A 10,598-nucleotide genomic window follows, 5' to 3' on the forward strand; every position below is an offset into this window, starting at 1 on the left:
TTTAAAAATCAATGTGGGGCTGGGGATTTAGCTCAGTGGTTCGGTGGCCTGCCTTGCAAGAGCAAGGACCCCAGTTCAATCCCCGGTACCAAAAAAAAATAAATAAATAAATAAATGCTTTTCTTGAACAAATCAAGAAGCAAATATTTATCCTTTTTGAAAGATTTTGATAAAATTTATTATCAGCAGTGTGAAAATACAATATTTAAAGGATAGAATTGCTTGTTAAGCTTTCAAAATTTTATCTAGTACCTCAATCTTATCTTAAAAATAAGTGTAATCTGACTATTCTTGTCATTTTCCTTATCTTTTTTAGTATGTTTTAAGCAGTACATTATTTATAGTGAGAGTTCACTTCAACAAAATAAATGAGAAGCATTTTAACAGCATCAATATTTAACATTTAAAATTTTCGTCCATAAAACTTAAGAAGTGAGTTTGGATTCCTTGAAATAATGAAATACAAAATTATATTTCAATGTTATCAATGCATTAAAATGCATCACTGTATTTCTGTTTCAACTAGAACATTTTTCTCATAAAACTCAATCTATATTACTTGTTAATTCTTAAATAGGTGCTTTGAGAACTGATATATACATATATATATATATATATATATATAAGATCCATTAATATATTTACTAAATTCTAATTTTAGACATTATTACTCTTTCATTTGAATGAAAAGATACAACTGAATTACATTTCTTGTGTCCATTTAACTCAACAAGGAAAATAACACTAATTGATCATTAGCGATAAACATTACTTCATGTAACTCTGAGATTTATAGACTCATAGCAGTCCTTGTATTAGCATCACAACATTCACTTTTAATTAAATGTGTAGATAGCCGTTATTTGCTACAAATTCAAATTGCTGCCTTTATGAACGTTCCAAAATAATATGCTAATAAGAAATTGTCTGTATTCATCTTCTCATCTGTTCCATGGAGGAAAAGTCTTCTCTTAATATATGGAGGCTCAAGGTTAAAGAAAAGCAAACAAATCAAAAGAGAAACAAAACTCAGTCCTCTGAAAGTAGAGTAGAATTGCACTGCAGCCAGGATAGGAAGAGGAATATATTCTGGGAGCAGCATGGCGTGTGCAGAACAGGCACTGATACCTGTGCAAGTCATACACTGCATAGCAAGGTTCACAGTGTTTCGGAGGACTGCAGTTCATGTAGACCACCAAAAATATTCCAGCTCCAAGACATCACTAGTAAGACATTTTCGTTTGTTTTTTTGGTACCGGGGATCGAACTTGAGTCCCTTCACTTACAAGGCAGGAGGCAGAACCGCTGAGCTAAATTCCCGGCCCTTACTAGTAAGATTTTTTAAAATAACAGTACAATATGCTAGGAAGGCTACAGAAAACAGATTATCTTCCAAGTGTTTTTTTTATCCTGACATGAATGGAGAAATGAAAACTATGTATTACTAGAGGTTTTAGCAGTTAATAGTACCCTGCAGTGTTATTATATGTGTATACATATATATGTATATGGAAATGTAAGTAAACAAGGGATGGAAAGAGTAAATTGAGAATATTAGTTTCTTATATACATGTGAAACAATTTAATACTTTTTGAAATATGCTTCAGAATATTTTAAAACACATATTATAAATCACAAATTAAAACATTTTCTAAAAATAAGTATAAACAAAAAATAGCAGGAGGAATAAGTTCTAACATTATGGCAGAGTGTAGTGACTTAAATTAATAATTTTTAAATATATTTTATAATATACTGAAAGTGAGGAGCTCTAAAACATCAAATACAAAAAAAGATAAGGAACTGGAAATATTAATTATCCTGATTTGCTCCCTACAGTTTATATGCATCTATTAAATAATCATATTGTTGCTCATAAATCTGTGCAGCTATTACATTTGAATTAAAAGAAAAAAGATTAAAATAAATATTGTTATTAATAATAATTTATTAGTTGATATAAGTAGAATGATATAAATTGGTGAGTAAATACCAGAGAAGGCAGAAAAGCAGGAAAAGGAAAAAAATTAAAAGTGGAATAATATTATTTCTTTCATAGTAAATAGATTGCATATCAATAGAAAGAACCAATAGCTAAATATGTCTTGCTCATAGGAAATTTTAAAATTTAAATAGAGTTGTGTGTAATTTAATGCAGGGATAAGATCCTAGATATACTTTTTTCAAATTTTGTTGTACTCATGTTTAGATATGTTAAAACAAATCTCGCTATTCTGTATAACTATGATACATTAATAATAATGAACTATTTAAAATATATTATTTATTGATTTGTTTCATTGTGCAAATGTCATATATTCCTCAGTGATGGATAATTCACATTATTTGATAATAACATTGCAATAAATCTATAGTACAAAATCAAGGCATTGGCCAATGGACTTACAGGTTACTAGATCAAAAGACAGCTCAACAATAGATGCATACAAACATAGTGAACTAATCTTTAACATGGTAAATTGGCAAATGAATAAAGAAAACATAGATAATATTTTCAGTAAATTTCCCTTGAATTTTTGGAAGCCCATATTCCCCAGCGATGTATTCTCTCTGATTCTATAACCATTCCTTTTCAGTATATATATATACATATTTATATAGCATGGGTGGATTATATGTCTAGAAAAGAACACTTTAGATTTTGGAGATTAGTTTTTAGATTCAATACCAATATTACTTTCATTCAAAGAAAGGAAACAGCTCTTCATTAAAAGTAAAAACTTCAATATAATATGTGTTAATGAAATAAAAATACAAAACACAGAATGCAGGAAATTATCTCCAGAGAACATGTATGATGTGGAATTGCATCCCAAATGCACAAAAAATTAAAACTGAAAAATAAGGAAAAGAATCAATAAGGAATGGGCAAATAATCTACCTGGATACTTAGGGAAAACACACAGAAAAAAAGTCATGTGAAAAGATTGTCTTAGTTCCTGCTGCCCCCCACAACCCCCATTAAGTGGCTTAAACAACAGACATTTTCACTCATCTGCCTTATCTGTGTTTTACTTTCCATAGCTGCATTCAACTTATAGTCAACCAGGCTTCCAAAATACTAAATGGAAAATTCCATAAATAAACAATACACAGAATTTAAATTGTTTTTCTTTTGAGTAGTATATCGAAGTCCTATGCCAATCTCATTATCCCTGGGAAGTGAATTATTCCTTTTTCAGGAGTATCAACACTTTGCCTACCCTTCCATTAGTCATGTTGGTCTCTGTTTCCAGGTCTGTTTTCAGTAAATCACAGTACTCAAGTTCCAGTAACTCTTATTTTACTGAATGATGCTTCTGCAGCACAAGAGTAATGATGCAGGAAATTCTGACATGCCACAGAGAAGTTGTAAGATGCTTCCTTTATGTGACTATGCTGCAAAAACCAAGGTGGGTTAGAAGCATTTCTCCTCTGCAGCTAGCATGATGGTAAATTTTGTCAGTAGATGTCTTTGGAGAGACATGAAAGTTTCTTGGTGTTCCCTTTTCCTTTGTCTTGTTATTGTGGGGCTGAGAGCAATGACATTTACCTTCCAGGATTTGCAGAGACATTTTCTTGGATGAAATCCCACTGAGGCTCAGTCATCCTACATTTTACTCCCTGGCCATGTACTACTTGAATCACAGCAGGATGTTTTGCTCACTCACTAGTTTATGCCCACAAATCCTGTGAAGACAAGGCTTACACTTTTCACTCCAAGGTTGCAGTTTCTTAAGTGTCAGTAGTGGCCCTGTTAGGTGTGAGCTACAGTAAAACAACACAACAGATCTCAAATTTCTCTTGCATCCACTGAGTTTCTTCTGCAAGGGTGAAGTTTAAACTTTTCCAAATTTATGTTTTACTCGGGGATTCTTTTTCAGAATTTGTTTTTAAGAATTTACTTTATGCGGGGCCGGGTATTTAGCTCAGCGGTTCGGTGGCCTGCCTCGCAAGCATTCAATCCCCGGCCCCACACACACACACACACACACACACACACACACACACACACAGAATTTATGCTTTTATAATTAATTATTTTGAATAATTATTGTTATTTAAGTATTGCTATTGTTATTTAAGTATTTTCAAAGTACTATGGGGATTTAGTTGACTAAATAAACTGTGATTAAGATAGATATATTAGTCTCTATAATGGTCACTGAAAATATTAAAAAGAGTATTTCTCATGTTTTTTTTCCAAGCCTTTAGTTATCATCTACTTAATAATATCTTTTTAAATTCATATATCATATTTTAATTAGTAAGCTTATGTTTGAGTTTACTTAATTATAATACAACTTTCAAAAATTATGCTACAGATTACTTTTTCCTAAATCAACTGCCATAAGAATTTGTTTACAGCACATTTGCATTTTGATTTTTAACTTGCATGAATCTACGGTATATTTATTACTTCTTTCCATAGAGAGAGAATAAAGATTCAAACCATATCAATTCCACAGATGAATGTGCACTTTGTGGGCAAGATATTTTCTTTGTGTATGAGAGTGACTGAATTATGCAAATTAAGAGAAACATTTATTTATTTATTTAAAATGAAATTATGTTAATCTCAAAACCACTTCTAAATAGAAATGATTACTTTTTCCTAACATTTACTATTATTTCTGATACGTACAAATAGATCCCATTTAATTCTAAATCACTCTTCTAAATTTTCTTAATGCTTTGGTGACTATTATTTTCTACTGTCACTGAGATTTCAAGAATCTTCTGATAATCCTTATCTTATTTAAGAAATACATATTAGTGAAACTATTAAACTGTGCTTTGCATTCAAAAGAAATTATTCATGATCATATTAATTTTATTTCATAACTATCATAGAAGCTTAGAAGTGTTAAATACTAGAAGCCACCAAGAAATGAATAAACTTAATTTTGAATTTACCTCAATTTTTATCTTGATTACTACTGTCAACTTATTCCCTATATATTGGAAATGCAGTATATTTGTATAGGACATACTCAGTGAATGTGTATTCCTTTTAATTGTCAATTAGACATTCAGATATTAAATTTATTGCTAGTTATTTAATGTTATTTTGGTTCACAGTAGTGCTATGAGACCTTTCTGAATGACAAATTTCCAATTAACTGGGAAATGATACATCAATATTGGCAAGATTAAACACATTACCATGTTTGAATCTGTTTCTTTAAGGTAACTAAAAGCTGGATTAGTAAGAAAAATTACGTTCTTAGGCACAAAACACAGTTAAATACTTTAATAATTTTCCAATAAATGATACTGTACAATTTTCTATATGTTGAATATAATTTGTGCCTTACCTTACACTTTTAACCAGTCTTTTGTGTTTACCATTACTGTGACAGTTGATAGTTGAGGATTATCTGATTCTCAACTACATCCCAAATATTTTGCATTATTCCTTGGACATCTGCCCCTCTACCATGTGCTTACATATATGACTCTGCCCTGCTTCACCATTCTGGCACATGCATGGTGGAAACAATTGCTCTGTAGTTCTGCAGTTGTGCTGAACAAGTTTGACCTCTATTTCTGGGAATGCCTGGATACCCAGATGTTGACTATTAGCTGTAACAGGTGTACAGCTTATGACATACAGTTTCAAGTTGAATCTCTCCAGATATCTCCAAGTTGCTTTCTTTATTGATGATTTGACAGTGGCCCAGTCAGTTAGGTCAGCTTCATTGGATTATAGGGCCAGACCGCATTTAAAAGCCTCACTAAATTTTCTGTTTTAAGCTTCCCTGAAGCCAACATGTTTCACATATCTTGGTGGAAACAGAGTCTACATTGTGATCAGGATCTCTAGGAGTTTATACAGGGAAATGTCTGTTGACCTTTGGTAATTCCCTGAACTCTTGCTGGACCACATTCTACATATCAAAATAAAAACTGTGCATGTCTGTACTCTGCCATGTCTACTTAATACTTTAATTTTTCAACTTGGCTATTTTCTCATGTATGAACCTAGAAGTGGGAAAGATTTAAGTGGTACTGCAATAATATGAAGTAAGAATCAGTTTATGTATAGACAGTACCTGTGATCACTAATCATGATTCTCATTCATCTTGACTGAAAGAACACATACCTAGAAGAATAGCAACCCCCATTTTTGTATAAGTAGTGTGTGCTAATTATGCCACTGGAGATTGCAAAACCTACTTCTGGATGTGTCTGTGGGGTGTTTCCCAAGATTCCTAGTACACGGGCCAGAAAACTGAGGGATTAAAACCCACCCTGACTTTGGGTGGTACCATCCAGTATGCTTGAAGTTTGCAAAGAATGAATGAGGAAGAGAAATGTGGGAGTTGACTTCAGTATGCAAAGTTCTTTTGTGCATGAACTCCTGCATCTTTTACTACTTCCATTACCTATAAATATCAGATTTCTGATTCTCAGCCTTTCAATATGGACTCATAACAGATTTTCCAATGAGTTCCCAGGCCTTAGGTCTTGGACTGGGATTGTATCTTATCATGCTTGCTGTATCTATTCAAACTTCTTAGACTGAGCATATCTTGGATTCTATAACTGCAGCATGTAGATGGCAATTATGGACTATCCTGTCTCTGACCCTGTAAGCTTATTTAATGAATTCATCTGCATATTTATATATACATATACATTTATAAGCTATTGATTTGTTTCACTAAAGAATCTAGCTAATATAGCGATGTATTATAGAAAGGTTTGAGCACCCAGATTGAAAATACCAGTGAATAGTAAGCAGGATATATTTTAAAGTCAAAACTGATACACACTGTCTTAAATTGAAGTTCATTAAGGAGAAAGAAATATATAGATTAAGAAGACAATAATTAATGAAAATCAACAGCAAATTGCATTTATTAGTAGTAGACTCAAAATTGCATTTATTATCAGATGGAGAAATGGATATTAGAGTTTAATATTCAACAAATCAATTAACCTAAAAGAATGCAAAAATATATATGCAGTTTTATAAAAATGTTAATATTAGAACTCTAAAAATAATGATGTCTAAAATATATAAACATTTATAAACCATATGCATCCATAAGAAAATTCATATTGAATAGTAAAAAATGATAAAAGAAGAAAGTAATAGAACATTTTGGTCTACCCAAAAATATGATTGTAATAAGACAGCAGTAATTATATATATGAATGTAGTTATAATTAAAATGCTGTAGAAATTACCTTAGAATTTAAGGATGAGCTTTTTTCAAATGAAAATTACTTTATTAGTAACTTGTCATATTCAAAGCTATGAGTAATCTAGACTTGGATAAAATATGTTTTATAAATTTAAGATTAATGATTAAAGTAATATAACAATAGAATGTGAGACATTTGAACCATGATGGAGATAAAAGTTAACCATAGAGTAAATGGAAAATGCTACAAATCCAACACTATTGTGGGAAACACAAATTCTATATTGTAAAATTTTAAGAAATAATTTTTAAATGTCCTAATAGAATTTGTGTTTGTACCTTATGGAAATATTTCCTAAATATAAACTTGAGAAACACTTGTTTACATACACAAAAGGACATGTAAAGGAAAGGGCCTAATAGTAGTTTTATAAGTAATATAATTTAAACATTCTATAATTTCATCAAAAGGATAAGTAAATGTTTATATATACATATATATGTATATGCTAAGGAATTTTATAATTTATTTTTTATTAGTACGTGTTGTAGTACATAATGATTTCATTCATAATGATGAGTTGGTATACATACATAATATATGTTAACTTTTTCAGATGGCACATTAGCATTTTATTTCTCTCTTGTTCTGCATACATAAGCAGAATTTCATATATATATGTATATATATACATATATATATGTGTGTAAAGACTTTATTTTCTAGAAAAAAGATCATTTGCAGATTATATAGCTAATTTTTAAATTTTAAATAAATTTAAAATAAAATAAAATATTAATTTATGAAGTTGAGGGGAATATTTAACTCCTAAAATTGTTTTAAATAAATATACTTTAGCAACTGTCTCTTCCTGCTGTGAAGAAACAACTCAAACAATACCAGCTTCTGTATTCCAGGCAGCTATAATTTATGCATCAGCTGGACAAGAAGGAACAAAGCCAGGATTTATTAGTAAAGGGACAGCCATCATGATAGTGCCAATGAGTTTTCTAGCATGATTGAGAAAATAAAATTAAGGTATCTATCACCACAGAAAAATAAGTGCATTGTTTATTTTTTAATCTTCTATGAGATTTATCAAGTAACCTATATTTAGATTTCAAAAAATTATTTGTTCAGAGAATACCCTATTTACTTTGCAGTAAAATTTTGGTATGAGTTTTGTTATACTGTTGATTGTTGAAATATTTCTGAGGTTTAGTAAACAAGGAGAAAAAAGACATGTGCCCACATGAATGAAAATAATTTCAGACTTGTTTCTATTAGGAAAAAATGATTTAAAAATTCTAAATTTTTTCTAGTTCCCATTACTTGATTTAGTAAGCATTTCTAAACGCTCCGGGGAATTTAAAGTTAAGATTTTCTGTTTCATTGCTGAAATGGCATTTTACTTCTTAATTTGAACATAGAGAGTAAGGCAGGGGCCAGGGAAGGATGAGGGAAGAGAGGAGTGAGGAGAGAGGAGAGAGTGTGACTTGTGGAGTCTTTCCTAACTACTCACTCACACTTTTTTCTTTATCTTTCATTTCCTACCATCATTTTATGTTAAAAAAATGGGTTAAAGCAGCGTCTACATTCCTGAAAAATGTTCCTTACACTTATCACAACCATGTTTATTTTAGATCACACTAAACTTCTATTTAAAGAGATTGCATGAATAAAATATAAACTGAGATCCTTTCCAATAGTTTGTTCCATTCTAATTCATCATATATACTCTTTTTTAATACATAAATCTAATTATATTGTGATAGTTACTAAAACCTTGTTCTTCTACAAATGAAATTAGACCTCAGGACACAAAACTCAAATGTCTTTATAGTCTGGCCCTGTCTAGTCTTTCTACATTAGTCCCATTGTTTCCTGTGTACCCAAACTCTGTTTCTTTCTGTCCTCTCACTTTTAGAGGAATCTACCACAACAATTTTCAGAGTGTGTTTGTGTGTGTGTGTGTGTGTGTGTGTTTGTGGTTTTTTTTCTGAGCATTTAAGTCAATACTTTCTAAACACAGTCTAGAATTAGAAAAACATAAGGGGAATGCAAATAATTACTGAATAATTATTTGTAAATGCTTATGAATGCTGAATAGGTAGATATTCAATACCTCCCACTCCAATGTTCCAGTCCTGTGATGATAACATTTCTTATTTCCTTCTACAGAGATTCTTTATAGTATACTGCATCACATTAATATGAGCATCTTAAAAACATGTGAAACAATTATAAAAATAATATAATTCATTAACGAAGAGTCATAAAATATACAAATTTTGTACCAATAACATAACTCCTGTAACTCAATGTAATAGAGTTTGCTTCCAAAATGATATAAAGGTAGGGAGAAATTGGGTATTGAAAAATTAGACATTGAGATTAAGTTCAAATATTCTAGTTTCTCTTTTGCAAAAAAAAAAAAAATCAGTCATGTCAATACAGCAAAATATAAAATCCAAAGAAAACAGAGTTAAAAATGGTGTTTCCAAATAAAGAAATGTTTAACAATAAAGGTTAATTTTATTGGTACCTTTTAGGTATACAATATAGGTTAAACATATCTATCTATCTGTCTATCTATAGTCTTAATCTTAGAACTATGGTTTATTTTTTACATATTCCTGAAGCAATTCTCATTATGAATGTTATTCTTTTAAAACTTTACTTCAATGCAATACAAATATATGTTGATACAATTATTTTTTAAAAGTCTTCTTACTTCCATGAAAAAATAGAGCAAACTTTCATAACAAATTGATTAATAATGACAGTACAGAGGCCACCCAAATACCACTGGAAAGTGTAGACAGACCCCCAGCCAGAAGCCAGCTCAGACACCAGCCTCTCAGGTGCACAGCTCCCAGCCAAAGGCCCTCCAGACAAGAGTTACACAGGTGGGCAAACCCCAGCCAGAGGCATGCCCAGATACCATCCTAAGTGTGCTCAGGCCAAGCCAGAACTCCAACTGGACAACAGCACAGCACAGGGGCCTAGAAGGTCAGCATTGTGAACCCACAAATTGGAGCCAACCAGGACTTCCAGATCAACTAAGGCAACCCCATGGGGAAACAAGATGGAACAGTCTGATACTCAACCACCTGGACTCCCTGAACTGGCGTGAAAGAGGATCTGGAAAAAATAAAATCAGAAATAATTTCTCAGAAAACAACACAGATTGTGTCCATAGTGAAAGACATTATTAACAACTCAAAGATAAAAAATAAATAAATAAAGGAGCTAAGGAACATGATCAGAGTCAATGATGAAACAAAAGACAGTGCAATTGACATTAAAAAAAGTTTACAGAAGTAATGGCAAAATACTTCCCAAACAGGGGAATTAATTTTCACATAGAGATAAGTGAGGCATATAGGACTCCAACTACTGTGATTAAAAAAAAAAAAAAAAAAACTATGCCAGGGATGT

Source organism: Fukomys damarensis, unplaced genomic scaffold (assembly GCF_012274545.1).
Source record: "Fukomys damarensis isolate Sample0158 unplaced genomic scaffold, DMR_v1.0_HiC HiC_scaffold_12, whole genome shotgun sequence".
Taxonomy (NCBI): domain Eukaryota; kingdom Metazoa; phylum Chordata; class Mammalia; order Rodentia; family Bathyergidae; genus Fukomys; species Fukomys damarensis.